The 14,810-nt window shown below is 44.1% G+C and overlaps 1 long non-coding RNA gene across 2 annotated transcripts in view; it reads left to right on the forward strand.

Moving 5' to 3' along the window:
• The window catches only part of LOC310693569, a 52,592-nt gene that overhangs the window by 558 nt on the left and 37,224 nt on the right, over nt 1-14,810 (forward strand). The gene's annotated exons all lie outside the window — the stretch shown is intronic.

The following is a 14,810-nucleotide window of genomic DNA, read 5'->3' on the forward strand; positions in this document are numbered from 1 at the left end:
GATACAGCGCCCCACCATGGAAACTAGATGATGATGATGATGATTAACAATAATATTTTTTATTTTTTTTATTTTTATTACATTTGTGCATGGAGAACACTCATTGCATGTGGTTTGCATGCATAAGGTCTCACTTTCCATTAGTTTTCTGTTCCTGGAAGTGCGGGGAAAGGCAAAGGCTCCTGCCCAATATTATTATTATTATTATTATTATTATTATTATTATTATTATTATTATTATTAATTTTATTAATTGTATCCCTCCCATCTGACTGGGTAGCCCCAGCCACTCTAGGCAGTTTCCAACCTGAAAAACATGATAAAACATTAAACATTAAAAAAACTTCCCTAAACAGCACTGCTGCCTTCTGGTGTCTTCTAAAGGTTATATATACTGTATTTGGACCAATATTCTTAGGGGCAAACTGGACACAAAATTGCGGGGGGGGTGTTGTTGCTATTATTGCTATTATTTATATATCTTTGTATTTTTATTTAAATGTTATGAATTATGTGGAAATTGTTTCAAGTTGGTTGTGTACTTTTTGATGTTTTCTGTAATTATGAGCTTTTGCTCGCTCTGTAAGCCGTCTTGAGCATGGTTTCAACTGTGGAAAGGTGCCAACGAAATAAAATTCTGTCCATGTATGTAGTTCTGCTTCTGTTTTCAAAATGGGAGATATTGGAGGTGGTGTTTAAAGCTGCGTTTGTGCTGCAAAGGGCCAGCAGACAGACGGGAATAGAAAGCTGCCCTTCTCCTGGGCCAAACTACTGGTCCCATGTACCAGTTCAGCACTGTCTGCTCAGCTCCGCAGTGACTGAATGAAGTGCTCTGGTTATCTCCTGCTTGGACTACTGCAATGCGCTCTGTGTGGGGCTACCTTGGAAGGTGATTCAAAACCAACTACCGTATTTTTCGGCCTATAAGACGCACCCGACCATAAGGCGCACCTAGTTTTTAGAGGAGGAAAATAAGAAAAAAAATGTTGAAGGAGGAGGGAGGATCAGGCTAAATCATCATAAGAGGCGCTGCACAGCTGTCCCTCTTGCTGTTCTGGCTTCAGCGATAGCTGCGCACCCTGCATTCGCTCCATAAGACGCACACACATTTCCCCTTACTTTTTAGGAGGGAAAAAGTGCTTCTTATAGAGCAAAAAATACGGTAATCCAGATTGCGGCAGCTAGACTGGTGACTTGGTGAGGTTTCCAGGGCCATATAACACCAGTCCTAAAGGATCTACACTGGTTCCCAGTACGTTTCTGAGCACAATTCAAAGTGTTTAAAGCCCCAAATGCCTTTGGCCCAGTATACCTGAAGGAGCGTCTCCACCCCAGTTGTTCAGCCAGGACACTGAGGTCCAGCTCCAAGGGCCTTCTGGCAGTTCCCTGTAGCAAGAGGTAAAGCTACAGTGAACCAGGTCGAGAGCCTTCTCAGTAGTGGCCTCTTCCCTGTGGAATGCCCTCCCATCGGTTGTCAAGGATATTAGTAACTATATAGTGGTACCTCTGGTTACGAACTTAATTTGTTCCGGAGGTCTGTTTTTAACCTGAAACCGTTCTTAACATGAGGCATGCTTTTGCTAATGGGGCCCCCCGCTGCCGCCGCGGCACTGGCACACAACTTCCGCTCGCATCCCGGGGCAAAGTTCTCAAGCAGAAGCATCTCTCGCAGGAGCGAGACTCCTTACGGGGTCCTTGCTGCGGGATCACATTCACCCAGTGCTTTTCCAGCTGCACAGGCTCCCGGTGGAGTACAGGATCAGGTTCAAGGTGCTGGTTTTAACCTTTAAAGTCCTTCACAGCATAGGACCCTCGTACCTACGGGACCGCCTCTCCTGGTATGTCCCACAGAGGACCTTACGGTCTTCAAACAAAAACACCTTGGCCACAGAGAGGTTAGGCTGGCCTCAACCAGAGCCAGGGCTTTTTCGGCCGTGGCCCCGATCTGGTGGAACGCTCTGTCACAAGAGACTAGGGCCCTGCGGGACTTGACATCTTTCCTCAGGGCCTGCAAGACAGAGCTGTTCCACCAGGCCTTTGGTAATTCTTCACAGAACTCTAGCCCAATGGTTGCCATCAATCTGATTTGAACTGATTTTATAATGAATTGATTTTAGAAATGCTGTATTATTTTACTGTTGTTAGCCACTCTGAGCCCGGCTTCGGCTGCAGGGGGCAGGATATAAATAATTTATATTATTATTATTATTATTATTATTATTATTATTATTATTACTACTATTACTACTATTATTATTACTTCCGGGTTAGCGGAGCTCGTTACCCGAAGCGTTCGTAAGGAGGATGGTACATAACCCCAGGTTCCACAGTATTACAATCTAGTCATGGGCTACCAGTTGCTGATCCCTAGTCCACCTGGGGCCAGCTCCAGAGGCAGAGGAAAGGTGCAGGCAAACAGCGTTTAGAGCATGGGTAGGCAAACTAAGGCCTGGGGGCCGGATCCGGCCCAATCGCCTTCTAAATCCGGCCGACAGACGGTTGGGCAATCAGCGTGTTTTTACATGAGTAGAATGTGTCCTTTTATTTAAAATGCATCTCTGAGTTATTTGTGGGGCATAGGAATTTGTTCATTCCCTCCCCCCCAGATATATAGTCCGGCCCCCTACAAGGTCTGATGGACAGTGGAGCGGCCCCCCGCTGAAAAGGTTTGCTGACCCCTGGTTTAGAGCAACAGGATTTGTTTCCAAGCCATTTTGTGGGATGGGGTTTTGCGGGACTTGGCCCTCCACTCCTTTTCCAGTTTCCCAATCTGTTAGCTGCTCCAGTTCTTACACTTAAGAGTTTTACCCATTACTGTATCAACCCTTTCAAATTGTCCATCATTCTCCAATTTGGGCGCCTGTTATAATAGAGCAGCTTGCTTACTATTGCACCCCTTTGTTTCATTGTTGTTGTTTAGTCGTGTCCGACTCTTCGTGACCCCTGGACCAGAGCATGCCAGGCACTCCTGTCTTCCACTGTCTCCCGCAGTTTGGTCAAACTCATGCTGGTAGCTTCGAGAACACTGTCCAACCATCTCGTCCTCTGTCGTCCCCTTCTCCTTGTACCCTCCATCTTTCCCAACATCAGGGTCTTTTCCAGGGAGTCTTCTCTTCTCATGAGGTGGCCAAAGTATTGGAGCCTCAGCTTCACGATCTGTCCTTCCAGTGAGCACTCAGGGCTGATTTCCTTCAGAATGGAGAGCTTTGATCTTCTTTTTTTTTTTATAAAATTTTTATTGGTTTTGCAACATTTTTAAGAAAAACAAACAAACATTAAAAATGACAAACATACACGTATAGTTTCAAACATATTTTCATAAACCTCTTTTCTTGGACTTCCCCATACCCCCCCTCTCTGCATCCCAATGTCCGTAGTTCAACTAGCAACTCCCAATTGTTACTTTCCAATCTCAATCATCTTAGTCCTCTTTTATAGTCTAACCTTATATCCCTGTACCCCTTTGTCTCTGAAAACCACGACATTTTAGCATTCATTAAGTTTATAGTAGTCCTTAAGGTAGCTTTTAAATTTTCTCCATTCTTCTTCCACCGTCTCTTTTCGTTGGTCACGGATTCTGCCTGTCATCTCGGCCAGTGTCATATAGTCCATCACTTTCATCTGCCATTCTTCCAAAGTGGGTAAATCTTGTGTCTTCCAATACTTTGCGATGAGTATTCTTGCTGCTGTTGTGGCATACATGAAAAAAGCTCTATCTTTCTTTGTCACCAGTTGGCCGACAATGCCCAAGAGAAAGGCCTCTGGTTTTTTAGGAAAGGTACATTTAAGTACCTTTTTCATTTCATTATAGATCGTTTCCCAGAAGGCCTTAATCTTCGGGCATGTCCACCAAAGGTGATAAAAGGTACCTTCAGTCTCTTTACACTTCCAACATTTGTTATCGGGCAAATGATAGATTTTTGCCAGCTTGACTGGGGTCATGTACCACCTGTATACCATTTTCATAATATTTTCCTTTAAGGCATTACATGCCGTAAATTTTATACCGGTGTTCCATAACCATTCCCAGTCAGCTGACATAATATTGTGTCCAACATCCTGAGCCCACTTAATCATTGCCGATTTAACTGTTTCATCCTGTGTGTTCCATTTCAACAACAAGTTGTACATTCTAGATAAATTCTTAGTGTTGGGTTCTAACAGTTCAGTTTCTAATTTTGATTTTTCCACCTGGAAACCGACTTTCCTGTCCTGTTTAAAAAATTCCATTATTTGGCGGTATTGGAACCAATTTTCTACTTTATGCTTCAATTTCTCCTGACTTTGTAGTTTGAACTTATCTCCATCCTGTTCTAAAATTTCCCAATACTTCGGCCATCCGACCTCCATATTGAGTTTCTTCACTGCTTTAGCCTCCACTGGCGACACCCATCTAGGGGTTTTGTTTTCCAATAAATCTTTATATCTTATCCAAACATTAAACAATGCTTTTCTGACAATGTGATTTTTAAAGGCACTGTTAACTTTACCATACCAAAGATATGCATGCCAACCAAAAGTGTTATTGAAACCTTCCAGATCCAAGATGTCCGTGTTCTCGAGGAGCATCCATTCTTTGAGCCAGCAAAAAGCTGCTGCCTCATAGTACAATTTTAGGTCCGGCAGGGCAAAACCCCCTCTTTCCTTAACATCTGTCAATATTTTAAATTTAATTCGGGGCTTTTTGCCCTGCCAGACAAATTTCGAGATATCTTTGTGCCACCTCTTAAAACATTCCATCTTATCAATAATCTGCAAGGTCTGAAACAAAAATAACATTCTAGGCAATACATTCATTTTAATTACTGCAATTCGGCCTAACATTGACAGTTTCAAATTTGACCATATTTCTAAGTCTTTCTTGATTTCTGACCAGCATTTTTCATAGTTGTCCTTATACAAATTCTGATTTTTAGATGTTAAATAAACCCCTAGGTATTTTACCTTCTTGACCACAGTCAAACCTGTTTCCTCTTGAAATTTCTCCTTTTCCATATCTGTTAGGTTTTTCCCTAAAACTTTGGTTTTTTGCTTGTTCAACTTAAATCCAGCTACCTGGCCAAACTGTTGTATTATTTCTAAAACCCTTTTCGTACTAGTGTTTGGCTCTTGCAAAGTCAATACTAGGTCATCTGCGAACGCTCTTAACTTATAATGTTTAGCTCCGACCTGCACACCTTTGACCTGCTGGTCATTTCTTATCATATTCAGCAACACCTCCAGAACTGAAATAAAAAGTAATGGGGAAATCGGGCACCCCTGTCGTGTTCCTTTTTCTATCTTAAGTTCCTCAGTCACAACATTGTTTACAATCAGTTTGGCTTTTTGTTCAGAGTATATTGCAGCCATACCATTCTCAAAGCCCTGACCTACCCCCATCCCATGAAGATTCTTCCTCATAAAACTCCAAGAGATATTATCAAAGGCCTTCTCCGCATCCACAAAGATCAATACTGCCTTGGTGTTTATATTCACCTCTAACTTCTCCAAAATATCTATTACATTCCTTACATTATCTGCTAGGTGTCTTTTAGGGAGAAAGCCTGCTTGGTCTTTATGGATCTTCTCCATCAAAACTCTTTTAAATCTTTTTGCCAAAATGTCTGCAAAAATTTTGTAATCCACATTAAGCAGGGATATTGGGCGGTAGTTCTTGAGTTGGGTCTTTTCAGTCTCTGACTTTGGTATGAGTGAAATATATGCCTCTTTCCACGATTCAGGTGCCTTTTTTCCCTCAAGGATCTCGTTACAAACTTCTCTTAATGGTTGAGTCAACCATTCCTTCAGCGATTTGTAGTATCTGGAAGTCAGTCCATCTGGTCCTGGAGATTTGCCCAGTTGCATATTCTGAATGGCAGCCTCTATCTCTTGTTCTGAGATTCTCTGGTTCAAGTCCATCTTACTTTGATGAGAGATGTTTTGTAGTCCATATTTTCCGAGGAATTTGTCTATATCTTCTTCATTTTGCGGGCCTTGGGTATAAAGTTTTTTAAAATAGCTTAAAAAGCAATTTCTAATTTCATTGGGTTTGGATATGTTCTTTCCATCCACCTCTAGGCTTGTAACTGTATTTAGTTTCTGCCTTTTCTTCAATTGCCATGCCAAAAGTTTGCCACATTTATTTGCTGATTCAAAAGTCTTTTGCTTCATTTGCCTTATCTTCCATTCAATCTCTTGGTTCATCAATTCCATATATTGTGTTTGGTATAATTTAATCTCTCTTAAAATGTCCTGAGACTTTGGTTTTGTTCTTAATTTCCTCTCTCCTTCCTTTATCATTTCCAGAATCTTCTCTTTTTTCTCATTTTGTTTTTTCCTCTTTATTGAGTTTTGTTGAATCAAAAATCCTCTCATCACCGCTTTACTTGCGTCCCAGATCACTCTTTTCTCCACGTCGGTCCTCAAATTTATTTCAAAATAGTCTTTTAGGGTCTTTTGGGCCTTCGTGAGAATCTCCTTATCTCGAAAGAGGGTGTCATTCATTCTCCATCTAAATTGACCAGTTATTGTGAGTTTCATCTCCATCTTCACGGCGTTATGGTCGGAGCAAGTTTTTGGGCAGATTTCCACTTTCTTGATCTTCGGAGCCATTCCACTAGTAACCCAGATTTGATCGATTCTGGTCCAGGTCATCATTGCTTGGGAGAAAAAGGTTCCCTCTCTCTCCAGAGGGTTCCTTGTTCTCCAGATATCTATCAAGTCCATATTTTCAGTCATTTCGAAAAAAGTCTTAGGGAGTCTCCCTTCCTTGGTGACTGTAAGTCTTTGTGCCTTGTCCATATTAGTGGAGACCACGCCATTCATGTCTCCCATAATTATCATATTGTAGTCCAGATAGTCCATCAAAGTTTCATGAAGTCTCTTAAAGAAGTCGGATTTGCCTTCATTTGGTGCATAAATTCCAACAACTAAGAATTTTTCTCCTTGTACTTGTATCTCCACAGCCAGATATCTCCCTTGTTCATCTTTGAATATCATTTTTGGAGCCCATTTCTCCTTCACATATATTACAACTCCTCTCTTCTTAACCTTGTCTGATGAAATAAATTCTTGTCCTAGCCTTTTATTTGAAAGTAATCTCCTGTGGGCTCTGGTTATGTGAGTTTCTTGTAAGCATATCAAGTCCAATTGTTCTCTATTCAATATATGAAATACTTGTCTTCTCTTCAAAGGCCCATTGAGCCCATTACAATTCCAACTGAGGAATTGCAGAGCCATCTTGTTATTTTTCTAAGGCTCCTCCAACAGCTCCAAGTTGTTGCTCTTCTTCTGATGGTAGTGGTTTTTGTCCAAACGAGAGATTCAAGATATCCAATGCTCTCCTCTGTTCTGCAAGTACGTCAACAGTCCCCTTCTGTAAGTCCTCCTGGTATCTTGCCAAAAATTTGTCTTTATCTTGAATTGTCTTTATTTTCACCTTGTTTCCCTTAAAGTCAAATGACAGCCCTTGTGGGAATTCCCACCTGAAACGAATAGCGTTTTTCTTTAATAAAAGGGCTAAGTCCTTGTAGAAGTTTCTTAAGTCCAGAAAATATTTTGGGATGTCTTTAAAGATCTGTGCAGCTGAGTTTCCAATCTGCAAGGCCTTTTCAAAGTGTAGTCCCAATATTTTGTCTCTTTCCTCCTTGGATCTGAGTGTAATCAAGCAGTCTCTCGGAGTCTTTCTGTTTTGCTTCTTACCCAATCTAAAGGCAGTCGTAATTTTGAATTCGTCTTCCTGGAGTTCCCAACAATCCACAAACTCCTGTGTCAAGTATTCCACAAGGTTGTCTCCTTCATTCTCCGGGATCAATCTTATTTTTAAATTTCTCTCTTTCCTCTGTAGCTCCCACAAGGCCAAGGTTGCATCATGCTCATAAACCTTCTTGGCGATCGGCTCTAATTTCTCCTGTGTCTCTCCCGCAGTAGCTTTGGCGTCTTCCGCAATTTGACGCGTAGTGGCGTTTTCCTCCACCAATTTATTTATAGATTCTGTATTCTGGTTTAATCTTGCTGAAATTTCTGCTAATTTTAGTGTATTCTCTGAAGTCTGTTTTGTCAGAGACTCCAGAGTTTGGTTTATCTTAAGCAAGGCATCTGTCACAGCTTCCATAGAGACGGCTGCTCCTTTGTCTTGTCCTGTTGATGCTGTTGTTCCTGTTGATCCAACTGTTGCGCCTGAAATTGAGCCTCTTTTCTTTGCCTGTAACTGTTGCAGCTGTTGTTGTTGTTGTTGCTTGGTCTTGGCCCTTGTGACTATCTCTTCTTGTGTGCCACTCATGTCAAGGTCAGTTCCCACGGGATTTATTCTCCCTTGGAAAATTCCACTGTCTTAGGCCGTGCCGGGCTTCACTTTGTCCTCTAGAGGGAGCAAATCAAAATGGCCATAGAGCAAAGTTTCCAAGTATAGAGACAAAGGAGACTGTCCCAAATGTCCAAAATATAAAAAGGGAGATTAACCCAGTCAAAAGTCTAAAAGCTTGTTGCTTCAAATTGCCACAGTTGCCCTATTTATGCTACTTCTTGTTGTATTGTACAGTAGCCAGGCACTGTGGAAACTTTGTATCAGAGTATCACTTCACAGGAAAAAGTCAGTTCAGTGTACTAAGAAGGCAGACCGTTTCATGCTTTCAAATAAGTGAGACAGCAGAGGTTTTTTACTTCCAACAAATCTTGCAGTTATTGCTCAAATTCACCTCCCCTCTGCCCTGCTAGCTAGAGGGGAGATCAAAGGGTCGGAATGTCCGGTTAAGCTGATCAAAGAGCTGGTTTAAACGGATGCAGGTTTAGAGCTCCGTTGCTTTCACTTTCATGCAGTCGGGGGGAGGCAGACTTCCTTTGTTTAGATCTCCCCCGTTTTTAGCCCAATTTTTAAAATTTGAAAAGTCCCGATTATATTTCAGCTCTTACTCACGGGGATTCAGTCCAGATTTTCTTTTCAGGAAGGAATCGGCGCTCTCCGCTTATGGCGACGCGGCTTCACTTCGCAGGCTGGGTAGCGACTCTCAGCACCGCGCTCACTCCCGATGTCGATCCGTAGCCTTTAAAAAGGCTCTTTCACGGTACCGGGGGGCGCAAAGGTGCCCACCGAGTCTCCTTGTTCTCAGGCTTCAGCGCCTGGGATTTTAGGGGTCCCCCGCTTGCCGTAGCGGGTAAGACCCGAACTTGCGAAGCAGTCCTTCTCCGGAGCTCGGAGCTAGGACCGCCATTAAGCGCTGGCACCGACCGGCAATGGAGAGCTTTGATCTTCTTGCAGTCCATGGGACTCTCAAGAGTCTCCTCCAGCACCATAATTCAAAAGCATCCATTCTTCAGTGATCAGCCTTCTTTATGGTCCAGCTCTCACTTCCATACATCACGACTGGGAAAACCATAGCTTTAACTATACAGTGGTGCCCCACAAGACGAATGCCTCGCAAGACGGAAAACTCGCTAGACGAAAGAGTTTTCCGTTTTGGAGGTGCTTCGCAAACGAATCTCCTATGGGCTTGCTTCGCAAGACGACAATGTCTTGTGAGTTCCTGCGGGGTTTTTTCCTTTCCCCCCTCTTTTTCTAAGCCGCTAAGCCGCTTATCAGCTGATCCGATCAGCAGATAAGCTGCTAATAGTGCTAATAGCGCTAATCCGCTAATCCGTCAATGGGCTTGCTTCGCAAGACGAAAAAAACGCTAGACGAAGAGAATCACAGAACGGATTCTTTTCGTCTTGCGAGGCACCACTGTACGGACCTTTGTTGGCAAGGTGATGTCTCTGCTTTTTAAGATGTTGTCTAGATTTGTCATTGCTTTTCTCCCAAGAAGCAGGTGTCTTTTAATTTTGTGACTGCTGTCACCATCTGCAGTGATCATGGAGCCCAAGAAAGTAAAATCTCTCACTGCCTCCATTTCTTCCCCTTCTATTTGCCAGGAGGTGATGGGCCCAGTGGCCATGATCTTCGTTTTTTTGATGTTGAGCTTCAGTCCATATTTTGCGCTCTCCTCTTTCACCCTCATTAAAAGGTTCTTTAATTCCTCCTCACTTTCTGCCATCAAGGTTGTGTCGTCTGCATATCTGAGGTTGTTGATATTTCTTCCGGCAATCTTAATTCCAGTTTGGGATTCATCCAGCCCAGCCTTTCGCATGATGAATTCTGCATATAAGTTAAATAAGCAGGGAGACAATATACAGCCTTGTCGTACTCCTTTCCCAATTTTGAACCAATCAGTGTTCCATATCCAGTTCTAACTGTAGCTTCTTGTCCCACATAGAGATTTCTCAGGAGACAGATGAGGTGATCAGGCACTCCCATTTCTTTAAGAACTTGCCATAGTTTGCTGCGGTTAACACAGTCAGAGGCTTTTGCATAGTCAATGACGCAGATTACTTTCGTTCTACTCCCTGTGCCAGCCACAGTGAGGCAACAGAGATGTCCTCATGGAATCATAGGACTGTAGAGTTGGAAGGGACCTCAGGGTCATCTAGCCCAACCCCCTACAATGCAGGAATCTCAGCTAAAGCATTCATGGCAGATGGCCACCCAACCTTCTTAGATGCCTCCAAGGAAGGAGAGTTCACAACCTCCACTGTTGAACATGCTTGATATCAGATCCTCCACCAATCCAACTCACATTATAGCCTGGGGTGCAGTCCTTTCTCACATTAAATATTTGCCCATTAACTACTAACCCTGAGGCTGAGAAAGGGGTGTGGGGCCAGGAAATGCAGAAGGAAACAATCTGGCAGGTTAAAACCTGATAAAGAAGCAACCCTATCCTTTTCCCACGCCTAGTGCGACGCCCCATATATAGAAGGGGAAACCTGCTGTCGCAGCTTGTAGCAACCATCTGCAAGTTATAATTGTATCCCACCCTTCCTCCCTGGATCTCACAACAACAATTTTGGCCTCACGATAACCCTATGAGGTAGTTTAGTTTGAGACACATTGCCTAAAGCGCACCTGTGCGTTCCACAGCCAAAAAAGAGGTTGAAACCACGCCCAAAGCTATGAATGCTCTTAACTGCCATGTCGCTCTGGTGATATACTGGTTAAAACCTCTTCTGCCTTCTTGTCAATCAAAACCAATGCCTTGTCCTTTAAACTCTTCTTAAATGCCAACTGTTCAGCAAAAGCTTTCTTGCATCACTACTGGTGGTGCGACTCGGACTTGAACCCTGAGGTTCAGAGTGCCACAGTCCTGAAGGTCCCCAGAGAGTGGCAGGTGATGGCAGCAGCAGCAATCAGTACTGATGTCGGCCACTGCAGCATCCTTTATTCATATTTATTTTATTTTATTTTTTAAAAAATTAAAGTTAGGGGGCTACTGGCTAGACATGCCCATGGTTACAGATTCTTCTTTCATTAGTTCCGCTTAAAAATAGGTCTTGTCATTTCCCACAATGAAATGGTGCTTATCGCTCGATAAATGTACTCAGCATCTAGGCGGCAGAAGCAGATTCCCTTTTAGTCCTGCAGTCACCATGGTGCTATAATTTAAGTGAGTTTAATATGTGAAACTACACGTGCCGAGAATATTCATTTTTTTAAAAAAAGAGAAAAAATTCAGGGTTGGCAATTTTTATTTGTTTGCATTTTGCTCGAACGTAGCAGGAACGTAGAAGCAGTTGTAAAGCACAGAACAGCTGGCGGCGTGGGGGAAAGAGAAATGTTAATTGCGCGCTTCACAACGGAAGTAATGTGCATGGCCCACTAAAGGCCACGCTCCACTATTAAGCCCAGGAGCTAAAATTACCTAGCTGCACTATTGATCACTATGATCTCACCCGCGCCCTACAGGAGAAGGGACAGGTGCAATTTTCTCACTTATTGAGAGTATTACTGACTGTCTCCTAGACTCCACATGTGAATTGTGAATTTCTGGTTGTCCACACCACATGCTGTAATGTGTGCCATTTAGAAGAGAAGAAGAGTTTGGATTTGATATTCCACTTTATCACTACCCGAAGGAGTCTCAAAGCGGCTAACAATCTCCTTTCCCTTCCTCCCCCACAACAAACACTCTGTGAGGTGAGTGGGGCTGAGAGACTTCAGAGAAGCGTGACTAGCCCAAGGTCACCCAGCAGCTGCATGTGGAGGAGCGGAGACGCGAACCCGGTTCCCCAGATTACGACTCTACCGCTCCTAACCACTACACCACACTGGCTCTCCCATTTACACACACCCCCCTTAATTGTATAGGTATGCCCTCTGCCAGGTTTCCACGCAAGCCCTGAACTAACTATGCAAGAAGACATTAGTCCAAATGCAAATAAGTGTATGTAAGGTAAAGGGGACCCCTGACCATTAGGTCCAGTCATGACTGACTCTGGGGTTGCGCCGCTCATCTCGCTTTATTGGCCGAGGGAGCCGGCGTACAGCTTCTGGGTCATGTGACCAGCATGACTAAGCTGCTTCTGGCGAACCAGAGCAGTGCACCGAAACGCCATTTACCTTCCCGCCGGAGCGGTACCTACCATATTTTTCGCTCTATAGGGCGCACCCGACCATAGGACATACCTTGTTTTAGAGGGGGAGAACAAGAAAAAAAAATCTCCCCCTCTCTGCGCAGCGCCCCTTCAGCGAAGCGGCAGGAGAAACAGAGCGCCTTCCATTTCTCCTCCTGCTTCGCTGAAGGGGCGCTGCGCAGCTCTCCCTCTCCCACATTGCCTTCACCTTCAGTGAAGGCAACCCAAAGCCTCCGGAGCGCAGCGGGAGTTCCCACTGCGCTCCAGAGGCTTCGGGTTCCTTTCGCTGAAGCCAGGAGAGTCTTGCGGCTATCCCTGAAGCCTGGAGAGTGAGAGGGCTTGGTGCGCACCAACCCCACTCGTTCTCCAGGCTTCAGCAAAAGCAACGTGAAGCCTCCGGAGCGCTCCCACTGTGCTTCAGAGGCTTCCCATTGCTATCACTGAAGCCAAGGAGCCTGCATTTGCTCCAGGACGCACACACATTTCCCCTTAATTTTTGGAGGGGGAAATGTGCGTCATATAGAGCGAAAAATACGGTATTTATCTACTTTGACGTGCTTTCGAACTGGTAGGTGGGCAGGAGCAGGGACCGAGCAACGGGAGCTCACCCCGTCACGGGGATTTGAACCGCCGACCTTCTGATCGGCAAGTCCTAGGCTCTGTGGTTTAACCCACAGCGCCACCCGCGTCCCTTTAATAGGTGTATCACTATAGTACAAAAAAGGTGTGTGTGTGAAATTGAACCATTTTTGGAGCACCGCTTTGATTCCTTTCTTCCGCAATACATTAACCCCTAACTTTCCAAACATAAATAAATGAGTTGTTTGTTTGTTTGTTTGTTTTCAGCAAACACAGTAGAATATTCTTACACACCTCACTTCCCCTTTGCAACCTGTTTGAGTCTACTATAGCATCTGACTATGCATGCCTTTGTGTTTCGACTCATGCAATTACAAGCTGGGGTTGCTATGCACTGAGGCTTACCTCATTTAATGTGGTTAATCTGCCTGGTTAAGAAGAGATACCATTTTTGCTCCTTTCATTTTTCGCAGTAAGATGAGAGGACTGAGAAGAAATGGCTGTCTCTCGAGAGTGGTTAAGACTTGCAGGGCCTTTCCAAGATTGTGGTCTAAATCTATAGGAGATCTGTTTGTGAGCTAGTAATAGCTTCATGCCCACCTTCAGTAGCTAAGCCAAGGAGTGTTTTTACAGCTAAGACAGTTCAGGCCTGACTGCTTTTACGAAGCAGCGTGGGAATGACGGTAACAGAAGCAATTACTATAGATCATTTTATGTACAGTGCAGCCCTGGCTGCCAAGACAGTTCAGTGACTGTCCTAGAGCAAAAACAATCTCCTCGTGACACTGAGATTGGAAGAGCTTCAAACAATTCTTTGTGGCACTCTGCCAGTGTTTCTTTGTTTCATTAATACATGATAAATGGAGTAAGGGAGGGGAGGGAAGAATCAAAATTATTAATCCAGTCCAGTGTTCAGTTTGGGCCTTGGAAAGTCCTAGGTGCATTTTGCAAGTCAGCAGTGAACTCAGCTCGGCCTCTTGAGAGCTAGTTCTCACCACAGCTGAGCTTCCAGAAAAGGCCTTGCTCCCTTGGTCTTCGCCGTAAATGCTCATTCACCACTAAAATGCAGCTCCTTTTTTGCAAACCAACCACAATTTCCTGCCGCAAGGCTTGGTGTAGCAGTAACCGCTTCGTAGAGGGCATGGAAGAATGAACGAGATCTGAAGCACCGTATTGCCTTGGGAATGATGCCATCTACAGAAGTCAAAATATGCACCAGGGAGACAAAGACTAGTCAGAGATCTTAACATCAATGAGGCACTTCATTAGGGAAGGGCAGCATCTAGTTCATAGAATCATAGAATCATAGAGTTGGAAGAGACCACAAGGGCCATCGGGTCCAACCCCCTGCCAAGCAGGAAACACCATCAGAGCACTCCTGACATATGGTTGTCAAGCCTCTGCTTAAAGACCTCCAAAGTAGGAGACTCCACCACACTCCTTGGCAGCAAATTCCACTGTCAAACAGCTCTTACTGTCAGGAAGTTCTTCTAATGTTTAGGTGGAATCTTCTTTCTTGTAGTTTGGATCCATTGCTCCGTGTCCGCTTCTCTGGAGCAGAAGAAAACAACCTTTCTCCCTCCTCTATGTGACATCCTTTTATATATTTGAACATGGCTATCATATCTCCCCTTAACCTCCTCTTCTCCAGGCTAAACATGCCCAGCTTCCTTAGCCGTTCCTCATAAGGCATCGTTTCCAGGCCTTTGACCATTTTGGTTGCCCTCCTCTGGACACGTTCCAGTTTGTCAGTGTCCTTCTTGAATTGTGGTGCCCAGAACTGGACACAGTACTCCAGGTGAGGTCTGACC

This window comes from Podarcis liolepis (genome assembly GCF_965112155.1).
Source record: "Podarcis liolepis genome assembly, chromosome: 1".
Lineage (NCBI taxonomy): Eukaryota > Metazoa > Chordata > Lepidosauria > Squamata > Lacertidae > Podarcis > Podarcis liolepis.